Source organism: Phacochoerus africanus, chromosome 11, assembly GCF_016906955.1.
Source record: "Phacochoerus africanus isolate WHEZ1 chromosome 11, ROS_Pafr_v1, whole genome shotgun sequence".
Lineage (NCBI taxonomy): Eukaryota > Metazoa > Chordata > Mammalia > Artiodactyla > Suidae > Phacochoerus > Phacochoerus africanus.
This window is the reverse complement of record NC_062554.1, coordinates 347217-365256: the sequence shown is the minus strand read 5'-3', so window position 1 is coordinate 365256 and position 18040 is coordinate 347217. Positions and strand designations below refer to the sequence as shown.

Here is an 18040-nt window from a genome sequence, read left to right as displayed (position 1 = left end):
AGAAGGAGACAAATTAAATGCACTTAAATATTTCAAACAAATAAACTTCGTAGGAATTATGGGAAAACATGGGCAATGTGAAAAAGGACAACGCCGTTGAATTCTTTCCATTCGCACGAGTGAGCAGGTCACACAAGGGCCTGAGGGACCGCAGGATCACGAAGAACCGGATGAAACGCCTGTCCTCAGCCATCACACCGCCAAACGTACAGGAGAAAGAACACACACAGGAGTTCCCATCGTGGCGCAGTGGTTAAGGAAGAGACTAGGAACCATGAGGTTGCAGGTTCGATCCCTGGCCTTGCTCAGTGGATTAAGGATCCAGTGTTGCCGTGAGCGGTGGTGTAGGTTGCAGACGTGGCTCGGATCCCGCGTTGCTGTGGCTGTGGTGTAGGCTGGCGGCTCCAGCTCCGACTCGACCCCTAGCCTGGGAATCTCCACATGCCACAGGAGCGGCCCAAGAAATGGTACGAAAAAACACACACACACACAACAACAGCCCCCCGGGAGGCCCTCGTCTGGGAGGCACCAGCCCACCAGCTCCAACCACTCCGAGCCCGCGCACAGGGCCCTGTCCACGCGTGCCGCGCATCGGATGAATTCTGTGCCAACTCGAGCTTTTCTAAGTTGGCTTGGAACCTAAACGGGCTGGGGGTCGTTAAGGAAGGTGCGATCCGCACCAACCCAGGGCTGGGAAAACCCTCACGTCAGGTGACGCTTCCCTCGGAATCGCCCGGCGGCATCTCCAAAGTCTCCAGAAAGGAGTTTATTACCAACTCTGAGGAACGCGTTCCAGAAACGAACACTGACCCGTCAGAAAGTTACTGCTTTGCTAATGAAAACCTTCGCTTTCATTTTCTCTCAGGTTTTCCTTCAGCAGCAGAAGCCCACCCACTCACAATTTCCAATGCCCAGCAAGACCCAACCGTCCTTCTGTTGGTAAAGCGAGTTTCACCATCTCAATTCCTCTCGTTTCCGACTCCTTCTTCCTTACTGATTTTTTGCAACTCTTTTCCAGCAAATTTCACCTCTCGAAATACATTCGATAGTCTTCACTAAAGACGACGGGCGAAATCAGCAGGCGGCTGGTAATCTCGGCAGCGACGCAGCCCCGCGGCTGTGGAGAGCCCGTGCCAGGGCTCCGACGGGCACCCGCACAGCACGGCCCCCGACGCAAGCCTCGCCCACCGGGCAGCGGCTCAGCAGCAAGCCGCTGACATGAGATCTTGTCTAGAGTCGGCCATTCTCGGAAAGCGTGTTTAAACCACATCCAGTTCTGAGAAAAGATACCTATTCCTGCCTCTAAGCCGCTTGCGTCAGTTTGCTCAGGTCTTCCCAGGCAGGCTGGAAAGCCCCTGGGTAAAAACCGCCCGATGCGCGGACAGACCCCGAGCCAGGGCCCCGAGCCAGGGCCCCGAGGTAAGGCTGCAGAGGAGACGACGTCCCAAGGTCCCTCTCAGACGTGAAGAGACTCAGAGCGTGAAACGGGGCTATTTAAGGGGAGAGTTTGAAAGGGCCCTGAGATGAAGACTGCAGCCAGAGGCGAACATACGGAGACCGCCGGCCGTGTAGACAGAAAGGAGGGGCGCCCCGAACCACAGGGAGCCCAGGTCCGCTCCCCGTCCCCAGCACCCGCTCCTCCCCCTGCTCCTTCCTTAACACCCGAGGAAGGAAATCTTGCCAGAAAAGGCACAACCCAGGGTGCCAGGCAGAAAAAGTCCTCTGTGGGCTCGACTGGACCAGCAAGCGGCAGTGAGCAACTCGGGGTCTCCGCCACGAGCGGAGAGGCAGCGCATCACGAGGCGGTGCCAGGGCCCCGAGGACAGGTCGTGTTCATCGCGGCCGCCCTAGGAAGGGTGTCAGGAGAGTAGCAGAGGTCGGAGATCACACACCTACGACCTTTTTATTACAAACACTCCATCCTTCTTCATTCACTGAGGGCTGAGTTTTTAGAGAATAAGCCACAGGGGCCCAGGGCACTGACTCTAAAAACTGCCTCCTGAAGCCTGTACATGCACCACAGGCCCTTTGATGCTCAAACATTTAGGCCTTTGGAAATTCAAACAATATCCAGAATAGGACATCACAACCACAACTGTCCCAGAAACAACAACTAATACGGAGCCCAGCACAACTGTCAGCAGATCTAGATCTCAGAACTAAAGCCCATTTCTAAGAGCAAATTAAAAATCGGTCACCTAGGTATCAGTCTGTCTTCAGGAATCTGCCCCTGGAAAGCAGAGTTGAAATCATGACAGATTCTTTTGAAGCCTGCATGCCTTACAAGGACTTCTAACAGGTTCTTTGTGGCTTGTCTGCTTTGACCGAGCCAGAAACAAACCGACATTTGTCCTGCCGTCAGCCGGCTGGTACTAGCCAGATGTGAAGAACCCTGGATGAGGGAAGCTTATGCTGAGGAGCTTCAAAGGAACCTCTAAACTCCCTGAAATGACTCAAAATTTTGTATAAAGACATTTGCATTTTTCTGGGGGAGAGAACACAATTTCCATCAGATCTCAAAGGCTCTCGTGACCCAAAAAAGTTAAAAACCACAGCTCCAAATGTCTCTCCTAACTTGAACAGAAATTATTTTGACCACTTAAAGGTCTAAATCAAAATGCATGTACAGGCTAAAAGTAATTGCTTTCCAGGTTTATGACGGCCCAATATAGGACATTATTTTCTCCTTTCTTACCATGAGAAGCCTATGTTGATTGTTTTACACATGCAGGTGAACAAGTTATAAAAGAAAAAAATAATAACATCCTTAAAACTCCTGTCTGAAGTTCTCTGTAAGGTCATCAGAAAATGTTCACCAAAATCTTGAAGTTGCACATTTATAAAATGTATTACATCTGTGGGAAACAGTGATAGTTTTAAAATGGTACAGCAGCTATGAAAAGATAGGTCCCCACACAGCAACATGAGAAACATCCAATACGGTCAAATCTTAAGCTGGTTTATGCTGAACCACACAAAGCTTCTCCAGAACATAGCGTTAGCTTAGATTCAAACAAAATAAAAGGAACATCATTTCCTGGGAAGTTGTCTACAGGACACATTTCAGATTAGATACACCAAGTAAAAGGAAAATTTCAAATTTTCAATGTTGGTAATCAGAGTTGGGATACTCTAAAGGAGCTTCACATAAAATTTGAAGTTAAAAAAGAGAGAGCCAAGGAGATTTTTATATTTGGTCCCTTGGAGGAGGCAGGGAGGAGGATGTTAATACCTGTGAGACAGCAGCTGGAGACAAAACACCCTGACTCTGCCAACAGAGCGGTTGACATGCTGCACCTGTGCGACGGACGGCCTGCTTTCAGACACGGCAGAGGAGCTCCTACGAGACCACTCTCCTGCAGAAAATTACCAACTCTGGACACAATGCTAAAAACAACTACCTGAAGGTCCTTGAGAATGAAAGGGGATACAGGGGCAATTCTTGGAAAAAGTTAACAACAGTGGACAAGCGACCCCTTTATACGGCTTTTGGCAGGGCAGGTCCCCATCTGTGCCATCAGAGGTGGCTAAAACTCAGATTAAAAATTCATCATCTGGAGTTCCCGTCGTGGCCCAGCGGTTAACGAATCCGACTAGGAACCATGAGGTTGTGGGTTCGATCCCTGGCCTTGCTCGGTGCGTTAAGGATCTGGTGTTGCTGTGAGCTGTGGTATAGGTCACAGATGCAGCTCGGATCCAGTGTTGCTGTGGCTGTGACATAGGCCGGTGGCTTCAGCTCCGATTCGACCCCTAGCCTGGGAACCTCCACATGCCGCAGGAGCGGCCCTAGAAAAGGCAGAAAGACAAAAAAAAAAAAAAAATTCATCATCTTGCTAGCTTGAGGAATCAAAGGACTGACTTTAAAGCCATCACAACAGCTGGGAAGTGAGGGAGGGAAATTCAAGAGAGAGCCAAAAAGGGGGTGCCCCTAATTGCATATAAACTCTACTCAAATCTCTGGCTGACCCCTGAACCAAAGATCCCAAACAGCTGAGTTAGGGCTAAAAGAACTGAACCGAGGTTTAAGCAGCTGCTCACTGCAGGGGAATGGTTTAAGAAAGCAAACAAGATTCAGTGATCTTTGAAGGAAGGTGACAGAATCCAGAGTCTCTACAACTTACTGTACACAATGTCAAGGACACAAGCAAAAACTGTTCAGCATATAAAGAAACAGGAAAACAGGATCCATTCTCAAGAGAAGAGTCAATCGACAGAAACTGATTTTGTGTTGACCCAAATATTGGGATTAGCGGACAGGATTTTAAAATAGCTATGTCCATAACGAATGAAAAAACAGTAAATTTCAGCAAAGAAACAGACACTACAATTAAGTAGATGATCGTAACAGCAGATTGGAGATGCAGAAAAGTTGGTGAACTTAAAGATAAATCAACCTGGGAGTTCCCGTCGTGGCGCAGTGGTTAACGAATCCGACTAGGAACCATGAGGTTGAGGGTTCGATCCCTGGCCTTGCTCAGTGGGTTAAGGATCCGGTGTTGCCGTGAGCTGTGGTGTAGGTCACAGACACGGCTCGGATCCTGCGTTGCTGTGGCTCTGGCGTAGGCCGGCAGCTACAGCTCCGATTTGACCCCTACTCTGGGAACCTCCATATGCCGAGGGATCAGCCCAAGAAATGGCAAAAAGACAAAAAAAAAAAAAAAAAGATAAATCAACCTGGGAGTTCCCGTGGTGGCTGCTCAGGGGAAACCAATCTGACTAGTATCCATGAGGACACGAGTTCAATCCCTGGCCTCGCTCAGTGGGTTAAGGATCCCGGACTGCCGTGAGCTGTGGTGTATGTGGGTCACAGATGTGGCTCAGATCCTGTGTTGCTGTGGCTGTGGCATAGGCCAGGGACTGCAGCTCTGATTGGACCCCTGCCTGGGAACTTCCATATGAGGCCCTAAAAAGACAAAAACAAAAACAAAAAAGCAACCATGGGCGTCCCCTTGAGGCCTAGCGGTTACGAATCCGGGGCTGACACTCCTGTGTTGCGGGTTTTCATCTCTAGCCCAGGAACTTTCACATGCCTCCGGTGCAGCCAAAAATTTTTAAATTTTTAAAAATAAAAAAGACATCACTACAGAAGTTCCCCTTGTGGCTCAGCAGGTTAGGAACCCAACTGGTATCCATAAGGATGTGGGTTCAATCCCTGGCCTCACTCAGTGGGTTAAGGATCCAGAGTAGGTCACAGATGTGGCTCAGATCCGGCGTTGCTGTGGATGTGGCATAGGCCAGGCGGCTGCGGCTCCGATTCGACCCCTAGTTGACTGCAGCCCTAAAAAGAAAAAAACAAGCAAAAAAAGATGACATCACTCTATCTTTCCTCTCACAAACATTTCTGAAACTGCCCATAAGAACAGTATTACTATCAACTCACTCTTCGGTTTTGTTTTTTGTTTGTTTTTGCTTTTTAGGGCCTCACCCTCAGCATATGGAGGTTCCCAGGCTAGGGGTCGAATGCGACCTACAGCTGCCGGCCTACGCCACAGCCACAGCAATGCTGGATCCAAGCCCTGTCTGCGACCTACACCACAGCTCACAGCAATGCCGGATCCTAAACCCACTGAGCAAGGCAGGGGATCGAACCCGCATCCCCATGGACACCACTGAGCCGCGACAGGAACTGCCACACTTTAATTTTTGGCACATGTTGAAACACCAGCTTGAGTTTTACTTGCAGCCACGTGCTGCCCCAGCATTTCAATTCCGCCTGTCTTCCAGATAATCCCTGGACCCTGGTGCAAATCAGAGCTCATCTTTTCTCACCTCTGACCAGTAAGAGAAGGGGACGCCAACTTCTAGATCAACACCGCTCTGACTTCTAGATGCCTACTGCACTACTGTCGGCGCTTTTTAGAGACAGCTTTACAAAAATACAGGAAAACGAGCAAGCAGAGTTCGGGCAGCTAAAGAAAACCCTCTTGCACCGCATGCATCATTCTCGCCCTCATCTCCTGCGCCCATCGAACGGAGGTACGGGGACCGCTCCTGCAGCGTGAAGGGAGAAGGCGAGGGCTCCTTCAGGCCACGTCACTGCGGGCCCACGGCACTCAGGGGTCAGGTGCTCAGGCCTTCATCCAGCACGGCGGACAAGCCTCAGGGTCTCTCCTAAGCTACCGTCTGACCCAGGAAAGCTGTTTACCAGGCCCTTCAATGAAAGAGCAATGAAAACCACCTATTACGTGTTCCCCTGAGGCATACTTGTTCACTTTCTTTTTTTTAATGATTTTTTATTTTTGCCATTGTAGTTGGTTTACAGTGTTCTGTCAATTTTCTTTACAGCAAAGGGACCTGGTCACACATACATATGCCTTCTTTTTCTCTCATTATCCTCCATCCCAGTCCATCACAGGTGACTGGGTAGAGCTCCCTGTGCTGCACAGCAGGACCTCACTGCTGATCCACTCCCAACGCAACAGTTTGCATCTACTAACCCCAGACCCCCCGTCCCTCCCACTTTTCTCTCTCGACGTGTGTGTCAGGTAACTTCAGCCTCGTGTAAATGGCCATCCCTTCTACCGACGCCCTGCCTGCTGCCTGACATCTTCCAGGCGCCGTGCTTCGTCCAGCGCGTGAACCTAGCAGGCCCAGGTGGCCGAACGCCTCAGGCACCCAGTTTTAACAAGACCGAGGTTTGAGAACCTATCCAGATCGGACTACTCCAAACCTCCAGGCCACAGCTGAGACAGAGCTTCAGCAGCCGGGCTGAAGACACTGCAGGACACCTATCTGTTGACCCAATGTCTTGACCTTAGATCTGCAACTTGCTCGGTTTCGTGAGGGAAGCGACACGCTGTCAAATTCACGGTTTTTCAGACCAGCCTAAGGAACCGAGCCCTGTGAGTTGGAAATACACATACTTTCCTAAGCAGAGTGAGGGCTTCCAGAAGCTCTATGTGTACCCAGGCACTTTCCTCCGGAGCTAGGCCCTCCGAAAACCCAGTTTAGGCAAATGCACTGGACTAGAATCTCTGAGTAAGAAGGAGCAGAGCCCAAATCTGCACAATGGTCCCTTGATCAGCTCAATACCAATTTTTTTTTTAACATTCGTTTTCATACTCTTTACCATTACGTTTTTTTCCGGGGGGGGGGGTGCGCTGGCAGCATATGGAGGTTCCCAGGCTAGGGGTCTGATCAGAGCTTTAACTGCCAGCCTACATACGCCACCACAACACCACCAGATCCGAGCCACATCTGCGACCTACAGCACAGCTCACAGCAATGCCAGATCCTTAACCCACTGAGCGAGGCCAGGGGCTGAACCTGCGTCCTCATGGATCCTAGTCAGATTCGTTTCCGCCGAGCCATTACAGTAACTCCCATTACAGTTTAAGAGATAACTGAACAGGAGTTCCCGTCGTGGTGCAGTGGTTAACGAATCCGACTAGGAACCATGAGGTTGCGGGTTCGGTCCCTGCCCTTGCTCAGTGGGTTGGGGATCCGGCGTTGCCGTGAGCTGTGGTGTAGGTTGCAGACGCGGCTCGGATCCAGAGTTGCTGCGGCTCTGGCATAGGCTGGCGGCTACAGCTCCGATTAGACCCCTAGCCGGGGAACCTCCATATGCCGAGGGAGCGCCCAAAGAAATAGCAAAAAGCCAAAAAGCCAAAAAAAAAAAAAAGAAAGAGAGATACTGAACAGAGTGTCCTGTGCTGTACAGTAGGACTTGTTTATTTTACATACAGTAGTTTGTATCTGCTAATCCGAAATTCCTAATGTTCCCTCCCCCACCCTTTCCCCTTTGGTGACCATAAATTGGTTTTCCGTCTGCGAGTCTATTCCTGGTTTATAAATAAGTTCATTTGTGTCCTATTTTAGATTCCACACATAAGTGACATCTATGGTGTTTGTCCTTCTTTGTCTGATTTCACAGAGTATGAGACTCTCTAGACCCATCCATGCTGCTGCAAATGGCTTTATTTCATTCTTTTTGTGGCTGACTGGTATTCCACTGTACACATGCACCACATTCTCTCCATCCACACACCTGTTGCTGCACGGTTAGGTTGCTTGCATGTCTTGGCTATTGTGAATAGTGCTGTCATGAACACGCAATACCAATTTCTGAAATAATCAGCCTAAATTAAGTGTTAGCAACAAGCCTAGAAGGCAGGAGAGAAAGTCAAGGTCCCCCCTTGGCTACTAGCTGTAAGACCCTAAACAATTTACTGAGTCTGTGGGTCTCACTTTCCTGACCGTAAAGACAAAGAAACTAGTTAAGGATCAGTAAAGGTTTTCCCGCTTGATCGGTCCATGACTTAACGACTGCTAGGCCTAGAGTCAGCCTAAGCATGGAAGTTCTACCGTTCACACTGTGCCCTGAAGGCAGGCTTAGTGCAGGCTTTGTTCTCCCTCTGCTGGTTCTCCCTCCCAGAATCCCACTGGAACAGTAGCATAGCTGGGGAGCCACAAACCTGCAAAATGAAAGTGAGAGAAATAGCAACAAAACGTTAGAAGCTGAAAAGCAGACAGAAGGGTGGTTGATGACAGTAGACTTAAGAAAGCTGACATAAAACCAAACTTGCTAAACGCCCAGGAACTTGTCACGTCAGATACTTACAGAAGCAGGGATTAAGATGGGGCTAAAAACAGAAGGACTGATTGAAAGTCCAAGAACCAGCTGGCCTCAGCTCATGAACAGATAAACAAAAGGTTGTGTAACTACACAATGGAACATTATTTGGCTATAAAAAGAAATGAAGGACTGTTACATGCTGCCACACAAACGAAACTTGAAAACATTATGCTAAGAGAAAGAAGCCAGACACAAAAGGCCATGTGTCGTATAATTTCACATATATGAAATGTCTAGAAAAGGCATATTCATGGAGGCAGAAAGTGCCTGCCAGTGGATTAGCTGCTAACAGGTATGCATTTTCTGTGGGAGACAATGGAGATGTTTTGGAACTGAGAGAGTGGTGGTTGCACAACACAGTAAATACACTAAAAACCACGAAAGTGTGCACTTTAAAACGGCACAGCTATGTTACACGAAGTTATATTTCAATTTTAAAAAGGGAGCCAGCTGGACCCCACTGCATCCCACCCTCTACCTCTCCCACTCCTTCTGGCCTCCTCCAACCCAAAGAAACCGAAGGTTGATTCTTCACAATGGATAATAAGAGAAAGAGTGGGTGCTGGCGATGAAAAGGTACAGACTCCTGCTGTAACATAAAGAAGGCAGGTGGAGCGTGTGCATCTGTTCTTGATAAAATATGACAAAAGCAGCACTTTACCTCTGTAGGCTTCCTCTCAAAAACCATAACCCCAGTCTGGTCATGAAGAAAAACATCACACCCATCCCAACTGTGGGACATTCTACAAAACAGCTGACCAATATTCTTCAAAACCATCAAAGTCATCAAAAAGGAAGAAAGTCTGAGAGATTTTGTTACAGCTAAAAGGAACCTAAGGAGACATAAACTAATTACAATATGCCACCCTGAATGGAATGCTGGAACAGAAAGAGAGTTACACAAAACTAAGCAAATATGAGTAAAGTATAGTCAGTCCAGGAAGTCTAACAGCCAAATAACAGAAGCCCATAAAGAGGGAACAGAGAAAGTAAAGGGGAATATCTTATCAATAAAATAATTCAACAAAATTTCCCAGAAATGAAGGGAACGGATCCCCAAACGGAAAATGCTCTCCAAAGACCCAGCAGAGCAGATGAAAACAGACCCACAGTTTAACTAATGCAAATAATGTGTCAATATCGGCTCCCTATTCATGACAAGTGCAGCACAGGAATGTAAGGGGTTACTACCAGGGAAACTGAGTGTGGGATAGAGAGGGGCTGCCAGTACTGTCTTCACAACTCTTCTGTAAACTTAAATCTATTCTGCAAAGTTTATTTAAGAGGTTTTTAAAATTATATTCCATTTAAACAAAATAGCCAGAATAAGCAAATCTACAGAAAGAGGAAGGTGATTTGTAGCTGCCTGCAGGGGGGGAATATGGACTTGATGGTACATAAATTAAATCTCAATAAAGTTGTTTAAAAAAAACAAACAACAAAAGTGCCGAATTTAAAAGGTGCTCTTCCAAAACTCAGATTAACCAAGAAGGATGTACACAGGGTGTAGGAAACTGGACCTATCACATGAGAGCATCGCGAAGGGTGACTCCGAGAAAAAAGTATTAGCTCTACAACAGGCCTGCCAAGCCAAGACCCAGCCTGACGGAGCTGGGGAAGGATCCACACTGCGGGTCCGGTTCTCAAAGCGACCTGTGAACCAAAAACAACAACAAGCCACCGCTTACAGTTACCCACTACAGGTCTCGTCCAAGGGACAAGCCACATCAGATTCACAAAAACAATCTTTCAGATACTGCGAATCTCAAAGAGAAGTGACAGGGAGACTAATGAAGATTATCACAGTTTTCCTAACTAGGTATGGTCGTGTAGAAACAAAAGGGAGAAAGTCACAGTTAAAGCACTCAAAAAGCCTAGTGAGGGAGTTCCCTGGTGCCTAGTGTTGGCGTTGTCACTGCTACGGCCTGAGAATTTCGGCATGCCATGGGCGAGGCCAGAAAAAAAGCAGCAGCAGCAGCAGCCTAGTGAATGTGACTTCAGAAGACATCCTGAAGACAGTGGTCCTTCAATTAATTCTGTGATTTGTATCATACCCACCGCAAAAAAATAAGACGGCATATAAGAAAAATCATGTTAAAAATTTAAATCAGGAGTTCCTGTCATGGCTCAGTGGTTAACAAATCCAACTAGGAACTATGAGGTTGTGGGTTCAATCCCTGGCCTCGCTCAGTGGGTTAAGGATCTGGCATTGGCGTGAGCTGTGGTGCAGGTCGAAGATGTGGCTCGGATCTGGCGTTGCTGTGGCTCTGGCATAGGCCGGTGGCTACAGCTCCAATTAGACCCCTAGGCTGGGAACCTCCAGATGCTGTGGGTGCAGCCCTAGAAAAGACCAAAAAAAAAAAAAAAAAAAATTTAAATCAAAAAACAAAAAAACACTAAAAGAAGCAAAGAAACGGATGTTCTTAAGTACCTATGACATAACTTTCCCGTAAACTGCAAAAAATGATGGTTTGCTGACAATATATTTGTGAGCATAGTTGAAGTATAGTTGATTTACAATGTTTCAGATATACGGCGAAGTGATTCAATTGTACATACTACATACCACATGCATATGTGTATAAATACATATTCTTTTTCATATTCTTTTCCACTATGGGTTATTATAAGGTTCTGAATATAACCCCTTGTGCTTTACAGTAGGTGCTTGTTGTTTATCTGTTTTATATACAGTAGTGTGTATCTGTTAATCCCAAATTCCCAATTTATCCCTTCCTCCCTTTCCCTTTTGGTAACCATAAGTTTGTTTTCCATGTCTGGGAGTCTACTTTTGTTTTGTAAATAAATTCACCTGTATCACTTTTTTGGATTCCATATATAAGCAATAATGTATGTTATTTGTCTTTCTCTGCCTGACCTAACTTCACACAGAATGATAATCTGTAAGTCCATCCATGTTGCTGCAAATGGCATTATTTCATTCTTTTTTAGGGCTAAGTAATATTCCACTGTGTATATACACCACATCTTCTTTGTCCCTTCACCTGTTCATGGACACTCAAGTTGTTTTCAAGTCTTGGCTGTTGTGAATAGATCGCTTATGAACACTGGATTGCAAGTGTCTTTTCAAATTAGAGTTTTCTCCAGACATATGCCCAGGAGTGGGATGACAGGATCATATGGTAACTACTTTTGGTTTTTTAGGAAACTTCATCTTATTCTCCATTAGTGGTTGTACTAATTTACATTCCCATCAACAGTGTAGAAGGTTCCTTTTTCTCCACACCCTCTCTAGCAGTTATTATTTATAGACTTTCTGATGATGGCCTTTCTAACTGGCGTGATACTTCATTGTAGTTTTTGTTTGTTTGGGGTTGTTTTCTCTTTCAGCCACACCCTTGGCATGTGGAAGTTCCTGGGCCAGGGATCAAACCCATGCCACAGCAGCAGCAACACTGGATCCTTAACCTGCTGTGCCACATGGGAACTTCCCCCACTGTAGTTTTGATTTGCATATTTCTAATAATTATTGATGTTGAACATTTTTTCATGTGCCTGTCGGCTATCTATACATCAAAAAGAGATTTTCTTAAACTAGGATTTAGAATACTAAATTCCTAAATTAGTAATTCTATACTGCAACAACAAATGTCAACACTATTAAATAAGTACAAGGACATAGACTAGGAAAAAAATTCCTCCTATTTTTATGCACCAATTTAAAGGTGAACACTAGAAGACTACCATGTCATGTATTCCTTTTAAACCAAAGAAACATGTTATGAAAAGTTATACAGTATTAGCACAGTATTTGAAAACTGAAACGAATGAAACTTTAACTCAAAGCCAAAACCAATGTAGGAGTCCCTACGCATCACCTACAAGGGATTCGCATAGCTAATCGAGAGTAATGTGGCTATGAAAACAGCCATCACTCCCTGCCTTGTTCCTAAAAGCCTCCTGGGAGGAAAAGAATGTGAAATTCATCACCCAATACTACGTTATAGTGAAAAATCTACCAAGACTCTAGCTTTAGAGTCAGCATTGCTCTTCCTTCCCAAATCACCGTAAGTGAGGAAAACAGGGGCTCCTCACAAAGAAAATTTTAAAACAATTTCCCCCTTCCTAGATTTCTGCTCACCCAATACGCCCATTCTCCATATTTTTGCAAAGATTTCCAAAGAAGAAAATACAGATCCTTTCCTTAAAGCTCTCACTGTCGAACTCATCTATGTATCTTCTTCAAATCTCAGAAAATTGGGAGTCCCCCTCTTGGCTCAGCAGAAACAAATCTAACTAGTATCCATGAAGACTCAGGTTTAATCCCTGGCCTCATTCAGTGGCTTAAGGATCCTGCGTTGCTGTAGCTGTGGCATAGGCCGGTGGCTACAGCTCCAACTCAACCCCTAGCCTGGGAACCTCCATATGCCGCAGGTGCAGCCCTAGAAAGACAAAAGAAAAAAAAACTTAAAAAATTAAAAGCATTCCTCCACCAAAGGTCAGCTTCATGAACCCAAACCTCCCATTTTATCCACATCCGACCCCGCACACTTCCCCCTCTCTTTGCATGGTATGAAATGAGAAACCTTGAATTAAGCAAAGAAAAAACAGGAGTTCCCGTCGTGGCGCAGCAGAAATGAATCCGACTAGGAACCCTGAGGTTGCGGGTTCAACCCCTGGCCTTGCTCAGTGGGTTAGGGATCCAGCGTTGCTGTGAGCTGTGGTGTAGGTTGCAGATGCAGCTTGGATCCAGCATTGCTGTGGCTGTGGTGTAGGCCAGCAGCTACAGCTCTGATTGGACCCCTAGCCTGGGAACCTCCATATGCCTCAGGTGCGGCCCTAGACAGACAAAAAGATGATATAAAAAGGAAGAAAAAAAAGAAAAAATGTATATACCACCTGGAATCTCTTGAGAACATTTTCACATAGTATGTTATTTCATTAGCTTCATCACAACCTTCAGAGGGATTTTACAGATAAGAAAACTGCCTCAAAAAAAAAAAAAAAAGAGGGAAAGAAAGAAAAAAAACTGGCTCAGAGATAATGTCACCAACAGGCACACGGCAAAACGGGAGGAGAAACCCCTCCACCGACCCGCCCAATGTTCTTCACCACCACTGCACTAGAGAGAGAGTCTCTTGAACTTCAGAGTTGAGAGCAGTCAAGAAGTACCACCTCGGAGTTCCTGTCGTGGCGCAGCAGAAACGAATCCTCAGGAACCATGAGGTTGTGGGTTTGATCCCTGGCCTCGCTTCTGATCCTGTGGGTTGAGGATCCTGCGTTGCTGTGAGCTGTGGTGTAGGCTGGCAGCTGTAGCTCCGATTAAACCATCAGCCTGGGAACCTCCATTTGGCATGGGTGTGCCCCCACCCCCGGAAAAAAAAAAATCACAACACAGCAAGAGTGAGTCACACAAATTTTCTGGCTTCTCAATGCATATACAAGTTATGTTTCTACTATACCATCGTCTAGTGAGGTGTGCAATAGCATTATGTCTAAAAAAAGTACACATCTTAATTAAAAAATACTTCAGTAGTTCCCACTGTGGCTTAGCAGTAACAACCCCAACTAGCATCGATGACGACTCGGGTTCAATCCCTGGCCTCACTCAGTGGGTTAAGGGTCTGGCATAGCCGTCAGCTGTGCTGTAGGTCGCAGATGCGGCTCGGATCTGGCATGGCTGTGGCTGTGGCGAAGGCCAGAAGCTGTGATTCGCCCCCTAGCCTGGGACCCTCCATATGCTGCAGGTATGGCCCTAAAAAGACCAAAAAAAAAAAAAAAAATCACTAATCACAGATAGCCATAAAAATATAACAATGAAAATACTGAAACATTGACTGAATTACCAAAATGTTACACAGAGACATGAAGTGAGCAAATACTGTTGGAAAAATAAGAGCTGACAGACCTTCTCAGTGCGGGGCTGACAGAAACCTCCACTTTGTAAAGATGCAATGTCTGTGAAGCCCAATAATGAGACTGCAATAAAGTGAGCCATGCCTGTCTTAGCCCCAAGTTGTATTTCTAATTACTGCAAGGCAATCAGAAGTTATAATTGCCAATAACAGATCTTTGAAAAATTTTAAAACTCCAGTTGTAATTTTATAAACGCGGGGGAGAAGGGCCGAATATGTAAGCTTTTTCTTACGTTTCACTATGAAAAATACAATGAATTTCCATGTATGCGTCACCCAGTTTCAACAAATATCAATGCCTGCCCAGTTTCACTTATGCTTGTACATCCCACAGCAAACTATCTTAAAGCAAATCCAGACATATTTTATATACAGTATTTCGATATGTATCTAAAAAATAAGATCTTTTTTCTTTTAACATAACCATACTACTAGTACCTCTAGAAAATCCTGATCCTTTTGCTTTTTTAGGCCTGCACCCGTGGCATATGGAGGGTTCCAGGCTAGGGGCTGAGTTGGAGCTGTAGCCACCGGCCTACACCACAGCCACAGCAACACCGGATCCTTAACCCACTGAGCGAGGCCAGGAATCAAACCCGCAACCTCATGGTTCCTAGCTGGATACGTTTCCCCTGATCCATGACAGGAACACCATCTCATAAATGTTTGAAACTAGCTTTTCGATCACTGAGCGGACCTAGAGGTAGGTACTACATAATGGTTTTAATTTTTTTTTTTTTTTTTTTTGCTTTTAGGGCCGCACCTACAGCATATGGAGGTTCCCAGGCTAGGGGTCAAATCAGAGCTGTAGCCACCAGCCTACACCACACCCACAGGCACACCAGATCCGAGCCGCATCTGTGACCTACACCACAGCTCACGGCAACACTGGATCCTTAACCCACTGAGCGAGGCCAGGGATCAAACTCACAACCTCATGGTTCCTAGTTGGATTCGTTTCCACTGTGGCACGACAAGAACTTCTGGTTTTAATAATTTTTAAAAAATTATTTCCAAAAGTTTTTTCAATAGTTAAGAGCATGCGGAGGAAAAAAGGCAATTTCTCTACATTAATAAACCACAACCAAATGTGAGAAACCTCAGGTCCGGCGTAAGATCAAGAAAAAGAGAGGTTAGAGGTAGATATGACTCTCGAGACTGTTTTTCTTTTTTTTTTGGTCTTTTTTATGGCTGCTTCTGCCGCCGTGGCATAGGGAGCCTGTCTACCCCATGCTCGACCACACTGCTTTGAGACACTCCAGCGACTTCTCTACTAACCCTCCCTGAGTTCTTGCTGTGTCGCACGCTGCTCTAGGCTAAGTGCTACAGGGACATAAAAATTAGTCATTCAAAAACAACCCCTCTTGGAATTCACGAACACATCGGAGTAAAGCTGTACCTCACTCTCCAGGCACACGGGCCTCCCAAAGCTGAGTGGGCATCTCATCCCGATGAGGCTGGGAAGGTGCTGCACTGAGTCCTGTGGTGTGGACACCACAGCGGAAGAAGCACAACAGGCGGATCTAGGCTCCAATACTAGTTCCATGACACAGGGAATCTTAAGTAACCTGCCCAGGGCCCCGTGTCTATAAATCTGTTTCCTCATCTGTAATGTGGGGACAATAACACCTATTTCATAGACCTCTTGAGAGGACTGAGTGTGTAAATACATGCAAAGCACCCGGACAAAACTGTAAGGAACACAAGAGGCAAAAAACAGCCATACATGCAAGAGTCACCTCTAAATCCTGAATCATGAAAACAAGACACCAAAATGCCCTGTGAATTCCCAAATGCTTCCCGAAAAGGAAGCCTCTACTGCATGAAAGTGACAACACATATCTGCTTCACAAAAATGAGTGCCAAGCGTAGCTGTGCCAGGAACACGGACATGTCCCTAAATCCAAATTCCAAGTCACAGCTTCTAAGAAAGCACCAAGAGCCGCTTCTTCCCCAGAGCGCACAGGAGACTTCAGACCTGAGGAGGCTCCCGTCGGGTGACCCTCAACGACAGAAATGAATTTTCTTCACCCTTAAGACCCTTTATGACAACAATGATTTGGGTTTTTTTAACAGAGTTTCCTAAACCACTAAAATTTTACCATTTGGTACTAAATCACAGAAGAATGATTAGCATTTGTTTTAATAAATGTGTGTTAAAAGCATTATATCGTCACATCAAAGCCTTGTTGGGAGTTCCTGCCATGGCTCAGCAGTAATGAACCCAACTAGTATCCATGAGGACGCGGGTTCGATCCCCGGCCTCACTCAGTGGGTTAAGGATCTGGTGGTGGTGCAGCTATGGCGCAGGTCGGCAGCTGCAACTCCAACTGGACCCCTACCCTGAGAACCTCCATATGCTGCAGGTACGCCCCCCTAAAAAAAGCAAAACAAAAACAAAAACAAAAAACAAAGCCTTGTTGTACTTCAGCTGTGAGAGGACAAGAAATGTTTCTCTTTCACTTCGCAGAATGCTGATAGATGGCATGGACGGATGCCGACACACCCGCGGAGCACACGCGCGCGCGCACACACACACACACTCACACACACAGGTCAGGGAGCTTTTTCAGGCAGTACAGAATAGTGTCATAGGAGTCCCCACTGTGGTCCAGCAGGATCTGTGGCACCTTTGCAGCCCCTGGATGCAGGTTCAACCCCAGCCTGGAACAGTGGGTTAACGGATCGAGCACGGCCGAAGCTGTGGCCTCGGTAGCAAATGCAGCTCGGATCTGATCCCCGGCCTGGGAACTCCACATGCTGCAGGGTGGCCAAACAAGAACAAATGAAAAGAGCAGTGTTATAAGCACAGTGTTTATGGACGTTAGCACTGAGACTGCAGATCTAAATGTGAAAGGCAAAGCAATAAAGGCTTTAGAAGGAAACAGAATACCTCTGTGACCCTGCACTGCAGCAAAGGTAGCTTAACAGAATACTACAAGACGCTCGACACATAGAGAAAACTGATAAAATGAACTATAACTAAAAATTTTGGCTCCTAAGTCATTTTTATCCTAAAATCCTACAGCACATCAGCACAAATCAACTGCACTTCAATTGAAAAAAAAAATCCTATGGCATCTTGAATAGCAAGTGTAGTAACAGTACAGAGCAAAGGCACTATCGGGTTCTTGCCACCTTCAGGATTCCTTCCAGCTCTCCCTCTCTCTGCTTCTTGTTTACACTCGGAGAAATTCAAGACCCACCTTTTAGACCCTCTGTAGTGGGTTGAATGGTATCCCCTCCAAAAAAATGTCCATATCTTAATCCCCAGAACCTGTGAATATTAGCTTATTTGAAAATAAGACGTTATCACAGATCTTGAGATGAGGAGATCATCCTGAATTAGCTGAGTGGACTCTAAGTCCAAGGACGAGTATCCTTACAAGTCGGGCACGTGGAAAAGACACACAGAGACGGTGAGGTGAGTGGTGTGGCTGGAAGCCAGGAAATGCTGGCAGCCGCCAGAAGCTGGGAAGGGCCAACAGTTATGCTCCCCAAGGGCCCCTGAAGGAATGCAGCCTCCTGACATCTTCACTTTGGACTCTGGTCTCCACAACAGAGAGGGAAAAATAATCAGTATTGTTTT

General features: G+C 46.3%; 1 protein-coding gene across 3 annotated transcripts in view; it reads right to left on the bottom strand.

Moving 5' to 3' along the window:
- Positions 1-18040, bottom strand: part of DENND5A (DENN domain containing 5A) — an 89155-nt gene that overhangs the window by 61066 nt on the left and 10049 nt on the right. The window lies entirely within an intron of this gene.